An 18,404-nucleotide genomic window follows, 5' to 3' on the forward strand; every position below is an offset into this window, starting at 1 on the left:
ATGGATGCTATTTTGGTTTCTGACTAGCTAAACAGAATTATTTGTGGACGTGCTGCAGCATTTCATAGCTCTGTGACTCCCACAGGTACAACATACCACGTCATCCTTGCCTGTGTCACTTTCACTCTAATACTCAAGAGAGAGGAATTTTATGGCCCTATGCTGGTAGTTAGGTCGTGATGAAGACCTCGAAGTCTCAGGGAGCTTCAGCAATACAGAAATAGATCATTTTCTGAAATTTAGAGGCCTGTGATGATGCTGAATTTGGGGCTCTAATTTCTAAGGAATATGAATACTAAATTGTCTGTATTCATCCATCTTCTTTTCCTGCATCACTAATTTAAACTGAGGGGTGAAACTTGTACTCTTGAGAAAAATGCAGTAGTGGTGTGTGTGTGTGTGTGTGTGTGTGTGTGTGTGTCCCTCCATGAAAAATTCTGCCAGTTGAGTGAGTTTCTCAAGCTGTGGGATCAAGTCAACCCCCGCCCCCAATAAAAAGCATGATTAAATTTCCCTAAGGCCAGAGAATGTTCTGCTGGTCCCTTCCTAGGCTTTCTTTGTGTGTCCCATGCCCCTGATGTCTTTATAACCAAGGAGATGGAATGTAGGTGAAAAATCAAAATCAAGACTAAAGGCCATTGTTTTCATTTCTTTCTTTAGAGCATTTGCCCCAATGCATTTCTGTGTGTTTGCATGCATGCTTGTTGTCCATAGCTCTCTTCTCTGAGATCCTGTTCAGGGCAGGGATGACATCAATCTTTGTTCTGTTTCTAGATACCATCTCCCCGTGAATGTTTGTTTATTCTATTTTTATCGATACATCCTTTGTGTAGTTGCTATCAGGCTGTGATGAGCCTATGTCCTGTTTTCCTCCCAGGTTTTTCCTGGTTAAGTTCCCTTTCTTTTGTTCATGATACCTAGAAATCCTTTGGGAATGGCAGGTTGTTCTTTCACTGTTGAAGCTAAATTCAAACAAAACAGCAGCTTTGAAACTGTATGGCTTAAACCTCTTCAAGAATCCCTGGAGTTGAGAGAAATGGACAACAGAGAAAATGACCTCTGGCTGTGAAGTAGGGGGCCAATTTACTTGGGGTTAAGGGAACCTATCAAAGTGAGACGTCTAAACTAAGCACCAGGACAGGCCACTGATTTCCTAATAGTCAGAGGAACTGACATTTCCTCCTCCCTACACCTTTTTCATCTGAACCCCAAATGCAGATATTAATAAATACCTCCAGAATGAGATCTTCAAAGCTTTCAGGACCACGGTGATGAACACGTAAATGATTGCTCATGTCTGAGTTAGTCTTCTGCTTCCAGACTCCACATGCGCTCTCCACAGGACATCAACCTCTTTCCAGGGAAAAGAACTTAAAAGCATTTCCTCTACTTGTAAACCAGTATCAATTTGAAGCCCTGAATTTGGATGCAACCATCCCTAACTCTTTTTCTTTCTTTCTCTCTCAGGTCACTTGGCTGAAGTTGTTCTTTCCTGTTGCTTTCTGATCCGTATTATTAAACACTTCCTCATTAGCTTTCTTGGTATTTGACTCATGACAGGTACCTGATAAATTCTTGTAACAAAAAAATAAGTTAATCAGTAATAGATGTATGTGCCACATTTCAGCTCTCTTGAATTGGACCACGTACGCATTCATTTTATCATTGATTTTGTTGAAAAGCTTTTATTGAGAAGCATCTATTTTTTTTTCTTTTTGTGTCACACGTGGCGATGCACAGGTGTTACTCCTGGCTCTGCACTCAGGAGTTACTCCTGGCGGTACTCAGGGAACCATATGGGATGCTGGGAATCGAACCTGGGTCCGCCGCGTGCAAGGTAAATGCCCTTCCTGCTGTGCTGTTATCTACAGCCCCTAGAGAAGCATCATTTTAGTAACTGGGCATGTGAATATGAGTAATTCTACTCTGAAAAAAGCTCTGTGACTTTTTAGATGTGAAGGCATTCTATTTTTTTTTTCCTGTCTTATCAAATCACAAGGGCTGGAGCGATAGCACAGCGGGTAGGGCGTTCGCCTTACAAGCGGCCAACATGGCCGACCCGAGTTCGATTCCTCCGCCCCTCTCGGAGAGCCCGGCAAGCTACCGAGAGTATTCGATATGCCAGACACAGTAACAACAAAGTCTCCAATGGAGACGTTACTGGGCCCGCTCGAGCAAATGGACGATCAACGGGAGGGCCTTTACCTTTACCTTTATCAAATCACAAGTCATTAAGCACTCAGGTAGATGAATGACCCACCTGTAGAGTTTTCTAGTAAGTTAGCAATCTTGTATTCTACTCACTTTTTTCTACTTTTCCCAGGTACACTGGGCTCACGTTCCTATAGATCCATGATCTGTAGTCAGTGGAGGGTGATTGATCAATCATGGGTCATAGCACATTAGAAACAATCTCATGTACTGAATGGAGAGCTGGCCCCATGCAATGTGCGGCCTACACCTCATGCTCAGGGTGTGAGATTGATTCAAAGAGCAGGAGACACATCAAAAAAGTACAAGAAGCAGAATCACATTTGTTATTTTTTGAGGTTTATTTATAGACTGTGGCATGCCATTTCTTTGATATCATGGAAGTTTTCGCATTATAAGACTGTGTATTTCAAAGCTAACTTGACATTGGGAGAAATGGTGTTATTTATTTTCTAAAATACTGGAAGTCAAATGGATTTATTTTTGGTGCCTTTTACTGATGTAATGACTTGCCATAAAATAAAGACTGTGTCTCGGAGAATATGAATTATTGCCCATGTGAGTTCAACTTGGCAATGCCATTAATATTTTATTGCCACAGTGAACAAAGCTGTTAAATTTAAATCAAGAATTATTGGTTCCTTTCGATAGGGTGTATCTATGTTTTTATTCACTTCTTGTCCATTTCACTTTTTCCCATATTTGTTTACTTAAAATATGGGTTAAGTTTATTATGAGAGCACAGACCGATTTTGAGAAAGCAAGTTGAATAAAAGTGGATATGATTGAAGTATGTTATTTGAAATTCCTTTACCTTCTCCGTGTAATTTTGTCTAGTGATTTTGTAATCACTGATCATCGGTTTAATTTTAATTCCATAGAAAACTTTTCTTACTTTGCTTGGTCAGAAAGTAAACAGCATGGCACTCATGTTTATTGGGAAATTGTTAGAAATAACAGATTTTGTTTATATTAACTTGCAAAATGTATGCATTAGATAATAACAAATGTAGGTGTCTTAGCTATGAAAGGATGACACATCAGAACACTCATCATAGGTGAAGCATGGTGAGTGTATCCTTGAGTTTTAGGTTTCTTTCACCTTTCACCTGGGACTCTTGACCATAAAGCCCTGGGGAGGGGGTGCATCTTTCCTGGATTTAACTCATCTCTTCCCCTCAACTGTGTTGTAGCGCCTTCATGTTAGCTGACCCCGTCCTTCCAGCTCTTTAAGTCTGGGGAACTGTTTTAGTCCTGTGGCTTCCTGGAATGATCTTTCCTTCCAGTTCTGCCTGGTGGCAGCCTACTCAACCTTCAGATTTAGTTCAAATTGTATACCTTGGAGGAAGCCTCTGCTGACCTGTCTAGGTAGAAGCAAGTTCTGCTATCAGTATTTGGGGCTTGTTCATTTGGGACAGGACCCCCAAAGACTTGACAGAGGAAAAATGGCTTCACTGTAAAGCAAAAGCTATGACAGAGCAGCACATTTACAGTTTCTTCCTTTATAAAAGGTGTGACAGATAATTGGATTATGAGTTGGGGAATATGGGTTCTATTTTCCAATTTGCTGCTTGTTTTAGGGACATTGGGGAAAAATATCAAAACTTCATAAATGGTGAAATACTGCCAGGTATTTTATATATGGATGTGTTAAACAGAAGGTTCCCAAACTTATTTTGTCCACTACTCACTTTATAGAGAGAGAAAAAAATCTCCCCCACTCCCCAACTGCACCCAATGCTTCTCCGTAAAACTACTGACTTTGTTTAGTTTATACAGGTACTAATATGTATGCAGAGTCTGGCAAACTCCCCGTGGCGTACCCAATATGCCAAATACCAGTAACAATGATGGGTCTCATTCTCCTAAAGAACCTTGAATATAATCTCGGGGCTAGGATGAAGGAGATGTTACTGGGGCCTACTCGAGGCAATCGACGAATAACAGGATGATTTGTGATTTTGTGAATATGTATGCAACTTAATGATATATGTATATATATGCATACATACATATGCATTTATATAATGTAATTGCAACCATAATTAAGATTCAGAATGTTCCACCACCACAAAGAAACTTCCTTCTGCTACTCCTTATAGGTCACTCATTCCTCTACCTGCCCTGGTCTTTTATAATTTTTGGCATTTTTGAATGTTACATAAATGGATTTTTATCATGTCTAACCTTTTGAGACTGACTTTCCACCTTCTTTCCAAAACATAATGCTTTGAGATCCATTCATTTATTAATAGCTTATTCCTTATCGCCAGTGTCCCCTACTATGGTTAAACCAGAGCACCTTCAAATATTTATCCATTGAATATTGATTGCGTTTAGTTGTTTCTAGTTTAGGGATATAATAAATATATCTGCTGTGAATATTCATCTGTAGATTTTTGTGCACATGTAAGTTTTTATTTGTCTAGGATGAATATCAAAGTGTAAAGTTACTAGATCATCTGTAAGTGCATGATTTGCTTTTTTCAAAACTTTTTTAGAGTGACTACCATCTTGCATGTTTATTGGCCAATAAGAATGATCAGTTTTCAAGGCGATAGTAGTTTAACATTGAGAGAGTCATCTGGGTACAAAAATCAGAACTTCAAGGATTGGATGATAGTAATAAAATCTTACTTTATTAAGGGAAGGGGCTGTTAAATTATATGCCCATAGAGATACTGGTCAAAATGAACAGTATTATTTTTCATTTCATTTTTCATTTCATCATCCTGTTATTCGTCGATTGCCTCGAGCAGGCCCCAGTAACGTCTCTTTTATCCTAGCCCTGAGATTATATTCAAGGCTATTTAGGAGAATGAGACCCATCATTGTTACTGGTATTTGGCATATTTGGTACGCCACGGGGAGTTTGCCAGACTCTGCCCTGTGGGCAGGCTACATTCGATAGCCTGCAAGTTTGTCCAAAGTAGGAATGAGACAATAAGATGTCATAAAAAAAAAGTTCTGATAAGATGTCCTGGAGGTCTTCGGCTGCCAGAGCCCTGGTCGGGGTGGGGAGGAACAGTATTATATTTTATTGTTTTTTAATTTTTTCCTCCAAGAAGGTGCTCAACAGTGGGCCACACTTGACTCAGCCACCTAGAAAAAGTCAAATGGATATGATGGATATGATATATATATATGACATATGATATATTATAATATATATATGATATAGGGAAGCATGTGATTCTGTATATTGCCCAGGTCATCCTGGTGGTGTTTGCAGACCTACAGGGTTGCGTGGAACAGTGTGTAGCGGGGACCAGGTCGTTGAATCTGAGTGAGCTGCTTACAAGTTGAGCACCATTAAATTCTTCTGTTCTGAACATTATTTCAGAAAAGGGAAACTTAAATTTAGAATTCCTTTTTAAAAACACATATGCCTGTTTTGGGTAGCATATATTGGTTAATTATATTGCTTCTCAGTGTTTTTACTGGCAACATTGGCATAGCACTGCACTGTCCTCCCATTATTCATCGCTTTTGCTCGAGCGGGCCCCAGTAACATCTCACAACAAATTGTGAGACTTGTAACTGTTTTTTTGGCATGTTGAATACATCATGGGTAGCTTGCCAGGATTTGCCATGTGGACGAGATACTCTCGGTAGCTTGCCGGGCTCTCTGGAGGAATCGAACTCGGGTCGGCCATGTTGGCTGCAAGCAAGGCAAACGCCCTACCCGTTGTGCTATTGCTCCAGCCCAACATTGGTATAATGGTGCTAATAGGAAAGGAACAAGAAAGGGGATGTAAACTTGAGAGAGTATTAAACTCACAACTCGTCCTCATTTTAATTATCGCTTCTTGTCAGAGCTTTAATAGTATATATCATTTGGAGTTGGCGAGGCCTACTGAATTCACCGGGTTATTGTGAGTACTAAATTGGATCATAGATTCATTCGTGGATTCTAGCAGGTACTCAGAGGCCTTTGAGAGTTTCATAGTATGTTGATTAGAAATAACTAGCATTTCCATTAACCCAAGTTTTAAAAAAGAAAATTCAGTAATTCTTTAATAAGAATCATGATGATGAGGCTACCATTTATGGAGACCCTATTAATCACATGGTCTTTTTTGATAAGAATCTTTACCAGTCATATTTAAGATTCACAACTGACTGATGACTAAACACTCTTAAACTACCCAGCTGAGGTAAAGTGAGGCTGAGGGAGGTTAATTAACTTGATGAAGTGCTTATATCTCTTTGGTTTTGATTTGTTGTGGGCAATACTTAGAGTTACTTGCGGGGAGACTCCTGGATCAATGCTAGGGGATTGCTCCCAGGGGTGCTCAAAGCATGCAGCACCAGGGACCCAACCCAGGCAGCTCCAGAATGTACTGCCCACACTTGTGCCCTTTGAGCTACTCCCTGGCCCTGAAGCTTGAACCTAAGTGGTCTATTTCTAGTGGTTTCATTATAAATATGTACTTATCCCTTACTGTCTTCTGCTTTTGCAAATGTCCTTCTCAGCATGGCCTCAATGATGACTGAAGTGCAAGAGACACTTGCTGCAGCATCATTCGGGATGCAACCTCCAAAGTCATTTCTTGAGCTTTGTCTGGAGGTCAGTGGAAGCAACCATGCATACAAAATCACTTCACATTTCAGAAAGAAAGAATGTGACTAACCTTGGTATTTTTGAAATAGCTGGTTTGAATTTTTTGAGAGGCAATATAATTATTCCAAATGATGCAATATAGAAGACTTTCGGTCACCCTGAAGTGGGGGCGGTGATGTATTGAGCATTCACTCTAAAACATAAGATTTATTCTACATACTGCAGTTTTTTGTTTGTTTTTGGGTTCCACCCAGCGGTGCTCAGGGGGCACTAGGAATCACTAAATGCATTGCTCAGGGGTCCATATGGAATGCCAGGAATTGAACCTGGGTTAGCCATGTGCAAAGCAAATGCCCTGGCCACTGTCCTATTGCTCCAGCCCCTATATGCTGCAATTTAATTCTTTGCTGCACAACCAGTGCGAGCCTATGTGCATGCACCAGAACCAGATATGTGACTGTTAGTCAGAACCACAATTAAGTATGTGAGCAGCGTAACCTGAGTGTGTGTCACCCCTGTTCATCCCATCAGCAAAGAGAAGGAAAGTGGGAACAGTAAAGAGAAGTGTCAGGAGCTTGTGCTGAACAGAACCCTCTGGAGACTTCAAAGAATGTAGGTACAGAATGAAGTCCTCCTTCCTCCCAAGAGGAGGAAGACTGCTTGGAAGTTAGAGATTCTGCTGAGAGACACATAAGCCATCAGATATCCAAAATGCTATTTCAGATATAAAGGAGGCATGAGATTTGGAATAGGACTGACTTAGATTTGAATCCTAGCTTTGCTGTGTTTACATATGGTGACAGCGGGCCAGTTACTAAATCTTGCAAAATTAGCACATAAAATATCCAGCATAGCATTTGGCTCATAGTAGATATTCAAAAAGTGAGAGGTGCTGGTTCATCATTATTATATATGTTATTTTATATATTATACATATAAGTAAGTAAAGGCCCTCCCGTTGATCATCGATTTGCTCGAGCGGGCCCAGTAACGTCTCCATTGGAGATTTTGTTGTTACTGTGTCTGGCATATCGAATACGTCACGGGGAGCTTGCCAGGCTCTGCCGTGCGGGCGAGATACTCAGTAGCTTGCTGGGCTCTCCGAGAGGGGCAGAGGAATCGAACTCGAGTCGGCCGTGCTGGCTGCGCGTAAGGCAAACACCCTACCGCTGTGCTATCGCTCCTTCAAATCAAGTCAAAACAGAAAAGTAGAACTAGGATCTGGACCCAGGTTGTCTGACTTTAGTGCTTACACATGGCCATCGCATCTGTGCTTTCTTACAGGATAAAGCAGTGTGCTTCCAATTCTTATTTAGAATGTAATGCAGTTACTTAGATTTGGCACACATGTTGAAACTAATAAGGCAAGTATTGTTTCTCTGGCCAGCCTTAATTAATGTGTCTGAGGTGTCTGCGTGCCAACAGCATTGGGTATTGTAAAGTTATTCTGTGATCCCCAAAATCACTTGACTTAATTTTTAAGGGGCCAGTCTTGGTGGTGCTTGGGAGCACTGGGGTTACACCTGGTAGTACTGATCTGGGGGCATCCAGTGCCCCTGGCACATGCGAGGCATGGGCTCTGTTACTTGAGCTATCTCCTCTGTCCTAATGGTGACTTTTTCTTTAAAAAAAAAAAACATTAAAGAGAAAGAAGCTACTTTCTATTCTGTTGCCCTGTTCACAGGCATTTCTGCCATTTCCTGAAACCCTTCATCTATTCAGTAACAGGTGGTAGTTACTGAATAGCAGGAAGAGGACAGAGACTAAAAGCTACAAGGTCTGCTTGGAGCAAAACTTATGGGATTTTGCTGTTTTTTCATTTCTCTATATTCTTCTTTTGTGCTGTCTGCTGTAGTTTCTTGTTTTAGAGCCAAATTCCTACCTCCTCTCCTGCTCTGGGTTCTTAATGGGATGACATAACTTCATAACTCCTTGGCTGTTGTCTAAGGATGTTGTTACTGCCAACAATTATTGTAAACAGGCAGCTTACAGTAGTGACTAGTTCTGGCCCTGTCCCCATCTCTTTTTTTCACATAGATGCTCAGTCTTTTTAGGAATAAAGAAATATATAGAAGAGCTATTTGCAGACACCTCACGCTTAAAATTACTAGGCAATCTAGGGGGGGGGGGCAAATGAAGATATTTTTATGCCACTTGGGTATTCACTAAAGCAAGCTGCATGCCATTCCATGAACAGTCAGCAGATGCCAAGTTTGGGAAGCCACAGTCAGAGTGGGAGACTGAGAGTTACCTGAACTTACTTTGCACCACTTGTTTTACAGAAGAATACTGTGTGATCCATGAGTTGAGGTCAAGCCTAAAACGGGGGCTTTAAGAGTTAGAAAAGAAGATTGTCTCATAGTTTGTACTGCAAAAGGAAAGAGATGGAACGAATTGGAAATGAGCAGAGAAGTACTAGTGACCACCCAATTGCAAGCAATGGGAATTTTTTTTTGACAATTGCATATATATATATATATATATATACATATATATATGTATGTATATATAATGTGGTAGAGACATTGTGTATTTATCATTCTGTTTTTATATGATTATGAAGCTTATTTGGATGACCTATTTGGCTTGGTGAGAAGCCAAGATGTTCTTTCCAAATTAATCTGAAATCTTCCTGACTATAATCATCGTCTTGCTACTCTCTCTCTTCCTTTGAATGATTTTCATGTGAAGTGCTGTTAAGTGTATTGATAAATTACTTATCAATTCCCATAACGTTTTCTAAAATGTAAGTGGAAATTGACTATAGCATAAGTAAGATGCAGTATTTTTTTTTCATTAATTCGACAGTGTGATTTATGTTGTTCTTTAAAATCGGTTTATAATGTTCCCACTTCCAGTCTCTCTACTGGTTACCCCATATTTCATCTGACCCCCAAACCCAACTCCTGAAATTCACTTGTTTTTTGTTTCCTTGGTGGCCCACATTCAGCAGTGCTCAAGACTTAACTCCTGACTCTGTGCTCAGGGTGACTCTTGAAAAGGCTCTGGGACCATATGAGTTGCTAAGAATCTAACACAGGCTGTCCTCATTCAAAGCAAGCACTTATCTACTGTACTTTCTCTCTCCAGCCCCTGACAGTTACTTTTTTATTTTTATTTTTTTGCTTTTTGGGTCATACCCGGTGATTCTCAGGGGTTACTCCTGGCTTTACACTCAGGAATCACTCTTGGCGGTGCTCGGGGGACCATATGGGATACTGGGAATCAAAACCGATCAGCCTCGTGTAAGGCAAACGCCCTACCCGCTGTGCTCCAGCCCAACATTTTTAAGTTTAATTGTTATAGTTTGGGTCAAGCTGCAGGGTTTTTTAAAGAATTGTTTTTTTCCATCTTGTTTGTGCTTCTTTTGTTATTCCTTTCCAAATAAAAGACACACAGTTTTTGTAGATGAGTGGATGATATAATAACGAGAATTTCTGTATACAGTTGCTCTGTATTGTATGCTGGAAGTCTTATATTACTCTGAGGGGTAGGAGAGGCCATTTGTACTTAGGTGACATGAGACTTGTAAGACAGTTAATTGGAGAGAGGTTTTAAGACGTAGTGATAATTCTGGTTAGTTGTCCAAGGTTGATTCAAAAATAATTAAGCAGATCATAGTTGCCACAGAGAAGGGACAAATGGGAACTAGGTTGACTGCTAATGATTTTTGGTTTTTCATTTGGAGGGATAAAAATTTCTAGAACTAGTCAACATGATCATTACAACAGTACTGGGAATCTACGTAATGCTACTGAATTGTACATGTTAGTTACTTTGGTATGTCTGTTCTATGTGATGTATATTTTACAACAGTTAAAAAATGCAAAAGCTGAATCTATGTCTGGGCAGAGCCTTGTGTTTAGGGCTACAGAGAGTGGAGTCAGGAACGTAGCATGGTGCTGTTCTAGAGGATAGTGGACAGCTGCCCTGGGGTATCAGGCAGACAGAACAGTTGCTAGTAGGGCTGTTTAAACTTTTTCCATGAACAGACCTTTTTTGCCCAAGAAGTTTGTACGCAACCCTGGGCATATAGATAGATAAATGGATATGCGAGCCAAACATTTATTGATAATAAATTGTGAAGAAATTTAATTTAAAATGCATTTTTAAAAAGAGACTATAAAACCCAGCTCCTGGAACCGCGTGGCCGCAACATCTTATTATGACAAGTTATTATCTCATTTCTACTTTGGACAAACTGGCAGGCTACCGAATGGAACCTGCCCACACGGCAGAGTCTGGCAAACTCCCCGTGGCGTACCCAGTATGCCAAATACCAGTAACAATGATGGGTCTCATTCTCCTAAAGAGCCTTGAATATAGCACTTTCTTAAAAATCTCAGGGCTAGGATGAAGGAGACGTTACTGGGGCCTGCTTGAGGCAATCGACGAGTTTTAAAGAGTAACATGGGCCCATCTGGATTTTAGCCCGCAGTTTTAGGACCTGGACTATGAGGCAGAAAGAAGTGTGCCCTGGAGAAGGTGAGGACAGGAGACTGTGGGTGTGCATAGGAGAGTGCCTCCTTTTCTGGGGAATGCCTTATGTCCCCACATGCCACACATCAAAGGGATTCACGGGTCATAGCACTGGCTCCTCTGTGAAGTGGCCTCAGTCCATGGACCAATGGTTAGCCTGTTGGAAGCACCTGCCAGTTAATCAGTAATAACCTTTTCTAGACCAGTTCCTGGAGCAGGGATTGAAAGCAACTAATAGAGGAAATTCTTAAGAATAACTCTTTTTCTCTGACCACTGTCAGGAGTGATCCAGGGCATAGAGCCAGGAGTAAGCCCTGATCAATGCCTGGTGTGGCCCAAACATAAAAGACCAAAACAAAAGCAACAAAATGACTCTTCTGGGCAAGGAGATAGCTCAAAGGACTAGAGTACGTGCTTGATATCTGGGAACCCAGGGTTCTCTCCCCATCTCTGCATGGTTGTTTTCCCAAGTACTACAAAATAACCTCCAATACTGTCCAGTGTGGCCCTTTGCCTTTTTCCCATGAAGTAAAAAGACCTATTTCTGGATGTCACTCTACTGAAATTAAATGAAAGTTGATGGGGGGAGGGACTTAATAGGTATTTTTATTCTTTCATGGGTTATTCCATACATGTATGAGACTAATATCCAAGGCCAGGGAAAACAGAGGCTGGGAGTTCTGGCCAATGGTTGGAAGCTTCCCACAAGAATGTCTTGGTGGGTAAACGGCACTTAGAATAGAGAAGAAACCAGTATGAAAATAGTAGATGGAAATGACCATTTTGGATAGGAACTGAGTGTTTTAAAGAGGTTTACCTGATAACCATTCAGTATCTGTGTTGCAAACCATAAGGCTCAGAAGGAGAGAAAGAGAAGGAGAGAGAGAGAGAGAGAGAGAGAGAGAGAGAGAGAGAGAGAGAGAGAGAGAGAGAGAGAGAGAAGCAGAGAGACAGGGAGAGAGAAAGGGAGAGAGAAAGCAAGAGAGAGAACCCCACCATAGAGGCAGGGGTGGACAAGAGGGAGAGAAACTTCAGACATTGGTGGTGAGAAGTGTACATTGGTGAAGGGACCGGTATTAGAAGATTATATGACTGAGATCCAATCATTAACAATTCTGTAACTGTGCATGTCTCTCCGCTTCAATTAACAAATAAATAAAAATTTCAAAAAATAGACTAGAATAGGTATTTTTGAAAAATAACTTTAGTGATTCCCACATGCAGCCAGGTATGAGAATCACAGATGTAGGCAACAGTTAGATATTGACAGGTACATTCTTAGCAGAGGGAAATCTGAAAGCCAATGCCACTTTGAGGCAACCCAAGCTTTGTTTGCCTAGATTGATGGCATTGAGTGCAGGGCTTGGGGGATTCAGACCAGAATAATTGTTCTGTGAACCCCAAAGGGCTTTAGTGTCCCAGTAGGAATCTGCAGCGAATTTTACCGTTAATGAGGAGAACTTGAAGGATTTTGATGGAGGGATGGCTTTAGGTAGTGTTTGTGTTTTAGGTAGGTGAATGAACAGCATTTTGATATTAAAAGTATCTGCTCTGGAGCTCTCTGGAGAGTGAGCCAGCCGGGATATATTCTAATGGTCTAAATGAAGGCTCCCAGAGAGGAAACTACAGACTTGTAGAGTCCTCCTTGGATGCTTGGGGCAAGGTGTGCAAAGACAAAATTATCTTCATTCTATACTCAGATATTATTTTCTTTCTCCACTGGGTTTTCTGTTTTAGTGCCCGCCACCCTGTTCTCAGTTTTTACTAATAGTACAAAAGCAGTGCTGGGAAAACATTCGGTGCCTTTGTACCATTCAAGGCTAGGACACCATCTCTAGCTGTTGTGTTTTTCACCTCTATGTACCTGCAGGGAAAACATCTCACCTGTACTCAAGATTGTCCTTGAGGAAACTATAAAAATTTCACTTCTTGGGTTCAGATCTTTTTAATATTCTGTGTCACAACTCCGGAAGCATTCCAGAAGTGCTTCTGCTGCATACTAAAGAATGTTGGTTGTCTTGAGCAAAAAAGCATTTCCAAAAATGTTTGAGTTGCAAGCTGAACTAGCTGATTTTTGTTTCAACTAATGTCATTTTTATGTGGAAGGCTACTGGACAAATGATGGGTATTTTAACGAGAATCTGACAGACATTTTTCTTGGAAATATACAAGGAAGGTTGTCACTTCGAGGCATTTGACAGCATTTATTGTCAGTGATCAAATGTGTGCTTTAAAGTGACAGTGAGGATTGTGAAAAATCTGTCCCAGCTACTATGAATTGAATACTGGCCCAATATATCAAAAGTTTTCCTGCTGACATTTTGTGATATGCTGATTTAATGTAATGAAATGCATTAACATTTGGAAGATCTGACTGGGAGCAAATATTTCCCAGTATTCGTCTTGAGGAGTCACTGCCATAAGGGCTTGACCTTGCCTCTTTGTTTTTGTCCTTTTTCAGGGAGCACATTGAGGTAGGCTCAGTATTCATTATTTGGCTTCTTACTTGGGGGATGGTTAGACAAAAATCCAAACATCACAGATCTCTTGAGCCTAATAGACTTCCTAAGCCAGTAGTGCTTTTCATGAACCATGTAAGTCAAATGAAGGTGGTGAGGAGGAAGGAAGGAAGGAAACTGATGTTTTGCTTTTTTGGCTGGGTCCTGACAGAATTTTCTTAATCTTCGATAAAATCTTTTGAAAAGAAGCTAATTAGAGTTTGTGTGCTTGGGAAGTCTTTCATGGAGGAGTATCGTGAGAAATGAATTTTCAAAGTTTCTTCTTTTTTTTCTTACCTTAATAATTATAATTTTCTTTCTTCCTTCTTTTTCATCTTTTAGCATTAACCCTATCTGGACTGATGACCTCCTAGCTGCCTTTAAATTCCCAGTTTTAAGTTGACCATGGCCCAGTTCCTCTCCAGTCTCTCTGCTCTCTGGACACTATCCCCTCAGCTCTCAGATACTGGTCATAGGACCAGATGACTTATGGTTTGAGGGAGGTGTATGCTGGTATTTCCCAGAGCTGCTACTTATTCTGTGTTCAGGGGTTGCTCCTAGTGGTGCTTAGGAGACCATATTCAGTGCTCAGAGGATTGAATCTTGGCCTTCCATAGATGGGGTAAGCACGCATCCTGTTGACCTATCTCTCCAGCCCACTTTTTGGTTTAAATACTTCTACAGTCCAGGGGCCCGTTTTGTTTCAGGATTTCCCTGATGGTGGCCGCTTTCACCACTGTCTTTGTCCTCATTTATTATTGTTTCCTATTTCCAGGATTATTTTCATTGAAAAGTCAGCAGTGTAATATTTTTTTCCTTCCTAATGGTAACCTGGCACTACCTTCAAGGGTCTACTGGAGTTGTAGACTTTCACCAAAGCAACACCTGGCAAGCCTCCGTAGCTCAGTATTAAGTGCCAGGTGAGGGGTTCAAGACATGAAGTAGAAGTTGAGGAATTTTATGAGAGGGCTAACTGATGACTGAAAGGGGGAGAGGAGAGAGAGAGAGAGAGAGAGAGAGAGAGAGAGAGAGAGAGAGAGAGAGAGAGAGAGAGAGAGAAGAGAGAGAGAGAGAGAATTTTCTGGGGCTGCTCGAAAGGGAGGTCCAATTTGTGACAATTAAATGGGTTGCTATTATTTGTCTGCTATCAAATTAATTGTCTGCTATTACTGATCAGTACGACTGTACCAAAGTAGTCAGGCTTTTTACCCTGTTAACTCAAGAGCTTTCAGGAAATGTGGCCCTGGTGGCAATTTCCGGGTTTCTTATAACTTAGGTTGGGAAGTCCCAGATATTTTATTGCATCAGCACTGGTGGGGAAGAGAGCCCTTGTTTTGATGGAAGTTACAGAGGAAATCTGCAGCCATCATTATTTGTCCTGGAGGCATTGGCGGATCTGTAACCTGTGTTTCAGATGAGAGAGAAGAGGCTGGGGATGTCCCCTGCTAGGGCAGCTGTATAAAGCTGTTCTCTACCTGCAGAGAAAAGGGAACTGTCATGTACCGTGCAGGGGAAGATGCACTGGAGTAGACACTGGGAAACAGTAGTGAGGATGCTCAAAACCTAAGCACAAAAATATGGTGTGATCCAGCTTCTGAGTATTTATACGGAGATTATGGAAACCCAAGTGTGAAAATATAATAGGTACCCCTATGCTCACTATGTAGTACAGTCCACATTAGCCAAGATATAAAAACTATCCAATCCTCGTGAACAGATCAGTTGACAAATATATGGCATATAGACACAATAATAACACTTTTCAATTACCAGAAAAAAATGAGAGAAATTTTGCTATTTGTGACATGTACTGTGTGGGTAATAAGAGTGAAATGAGTCACACAAATCATTTTTTTTGTATGTGGGGGTGGTGTGGGTGGGCACATCCGGCTGTGTTCAAAGGCCTACTCCTGGCTCTGTGCTCAGGGATCACTCCTGGTGGGACTCAGAGGACCATGTGGGGTGCAGAAGATCAAACCTACGTCAACTTCATCCAATGCATACACCCTGCACTCAGTACTATTATTGTTCCAGCCCCCAAAATGACCGAATGAAGTAATTCAAGACAAATACTTATGTGTCACATATATGGAATATAAAGAAACAAAGCAAACAAAATAAAAAGAAACTCTTAGATACAGAGAACCCACGGGTGATATCTGAGGGGAAGATGTTTATTATATGCTAACAAATAAAGGAGACTTTTGGCAGTGATCATGGTATAGGGAAGCCAAAAGTAAACTATAGTGCTTTAATCTGAAATACATATAAAGTTGTAAACCAATGTTACTGCAATCATGAATTTGTTAAAAAAAAGTTGGCCTTTTTGGCTTATCACATACGAAGCATCTTGTCCCCAGGTATTGCTCAATAGCTGGTTCTGACAGAACCGATGTTATGAAGAAGGGATTTGAGGGAGAACACTGAGAAATCATGCTGTTGTCTCAGAGTTCCCACTCTGGGAGGATGTCTTGAGATGTGAGCAGTGGCCATCAGAATCCTTCCAGGTTTGTAGATGGGACAAGGACTGCTTAAAATAGGGTGCAGGGGTGGGGGGGAGTTCAGGTCTCTGAGGTGTTCATATCAGGCTGAAAAAATAACACTTCAGTTTGACACATTGATTCAGAACAATCAGTTTACACTTACTGGCATGAATGAACCTGGTTAAATGCAGGTTTCTTCATTCATGCAATAGGGAAATGAAGAGTCTTCGTATTACTTCTAACCCTGTTCCTGGCCCTACATAGATTTCCCCAAATCTTACCTCTGGGGAGAAGACTTTTCTACATATATCAAGCAAATACCTCTCAAAGTAAACTCCGCAGTGTGGTTTACACTAAAGATTTGCATTTCTCCCCACATTTTATTCCAATCAGAGTTGAGTTCTGTAAATGCTAATAGTGTTTTAGGATAAGATTTCTCTAGCGGGACTGGAGGCGATTGTACAGCTGGTAGGGCATTTGCCTGTCTTGCAGCTGATCCAAATTTGATCCTCTGCGGTCCTCTGAGTACCGCTGGGTGTGTCCCCCATCCCCTGCCCCCCCCCCAAGCTTTTTTCTAGGATTTTCTTTGCTTTGATAGAAAAGTTGTCTGTTAATAAAGTTTACTGAAAGAAAAGTATTAGGAGAGTAGGGAGTTTGTATTCTTATTTGATAGTCCTTTGACTTCCTGGGAATCATCTATAAAAAAAAGTGCTGCATTCAAAGATATTTTCTATTACAGCTTAATAGAAAAACTGTGCTCTATATAGGAATGCACACTAATCACTCACAAATCCATGGTATCTATAACCAATCATCATCCAAACTTTCTGAAAACACAATCAACTTCCTTTTCTGCTCAGACACAGTATCCCTAAAAATCAGTACATTCTTATTTTTAGTTCAGTAGTTTTTTACCTCGAGAGAGCAGGTAGCCAACAAGTTTCTATCATGAAAGCTAGTTGCATTTATGGGAGAAGTGGATTTCCTGACTTTGTATGACATTTTCTTCAAAAGAACAATGGTGTGTTTTATGTTTTCAGCTTACCATGTTTTTTTTGTTTGTTTGTTTGCTTTTTTTTTTTAAACTCAATGTTCCGTCTGGTGGTGCAGAGGAATTGAGATGGCCAGCCTCTCTACCTCTTCCTGTTGCCTCTTCCTCCTGACATCCTAACTGGAGGAAAGGAGCATGAGCAGCAAATTCTTTCATCTTGTCCCTGCAGAGTCTGGGAAAGGTTCCCTTGTTGCTGATACCCAAGGGTTTTTGTTTGTTTCATTTTGAGGTGCACACCCAGTGGTGCTCTGGGTTTACTACTGGCTTTGTGGTCAGGTATTACTCTTAGTGAGCTCGGGGACCATATGGAGCGCAGGGGATTGGATCTGGGCCAGCTACATGCAAGACAAATGCCTGACCCACTGGTCCCTGATGCCCAAGATTTAACTTGGGTAATTGAATGCTCAGGGCACTGAGCTTGGCTACACAGCTGTACCAGGGAAACCCTAGCCTCCAGGAAGTCACCATGGGACCAGAAGCTTGCCTGCCTTTCTTCACTAAAGACAGTGTAGCCCTGTAGCACTGTTGTTACATTGTTCATCTGTTTGCTCCAGCGGACACCAGTAATATTTCCATTATGAGACTTGTTGTTACTGTTTTGGCATATTGAATATACCACAGGGAGCTTGCCAGGCTCTGCTGTGCGGGTGTGATACTCTTGATAGCTTGCCAGGCTCTCTGAGAGGGATGGAGGAATCGAACCTGGGTCGGCCGTGTGCAAGTCAAACGCCCCACCCACTGTGGCTATCGTTCCAGCCCTAAGGACAACTGTCTTATAATTGAGAAATATCCTTCAGGAAAGGATATTCAGGAACACTTTTCTTGGATTAATCTTCTGCCATGAATTTAACACTGGTGTGTTTTTACTTTCCTTTTCTCCTTCTCCCGTAATAAATAAAACTGAGCCAAAGACTGAAAGTGTTTGGTCATCTTTATATCCCTACTAGCACTCTGATATAAAGAGTCTGGTTTTATTTGTTGAAAATTTGAATTCCTTACATTCAATGAGATTAAATGCTTAAACAGGATTACAACATCCCATTTTCATAATTTCTTTAGCAGTTATTGGGCTTCTACTGGCATTAAAATGCAATAATGTGGATATTTTGACATTTGTC

General features: G+C 41.0%; 1 protein-coding gene across 4 annotated transcripts in view; it reads left to right on the forward strand.

The window, feature by feature from the left end:
- Nucleotides 1-18,404, forward strand: part of DOCK4 (dedicator of cytokinesis 4) — a 473,166-nt gene that overhangs the window by 80,684 nt on the left and 374,078 nt on the right. The window lies entirely within an intron of this gene.

Source organism: Sorex fumeus, unplaced genomic scaffold (genome assembly GCF_029834395.1).
Source record: "Sorex fumeus unplaced genomic scaffold, SorFum_2.1 ptg000037l, whole genome shotgun sequence".
Classification (NCBI taxonomy): Eukaryota; Metazoa; Chordata; class Mammalia; order Eulipotyphla; family Soricidae; genus Sorex; species Sorex fumeus.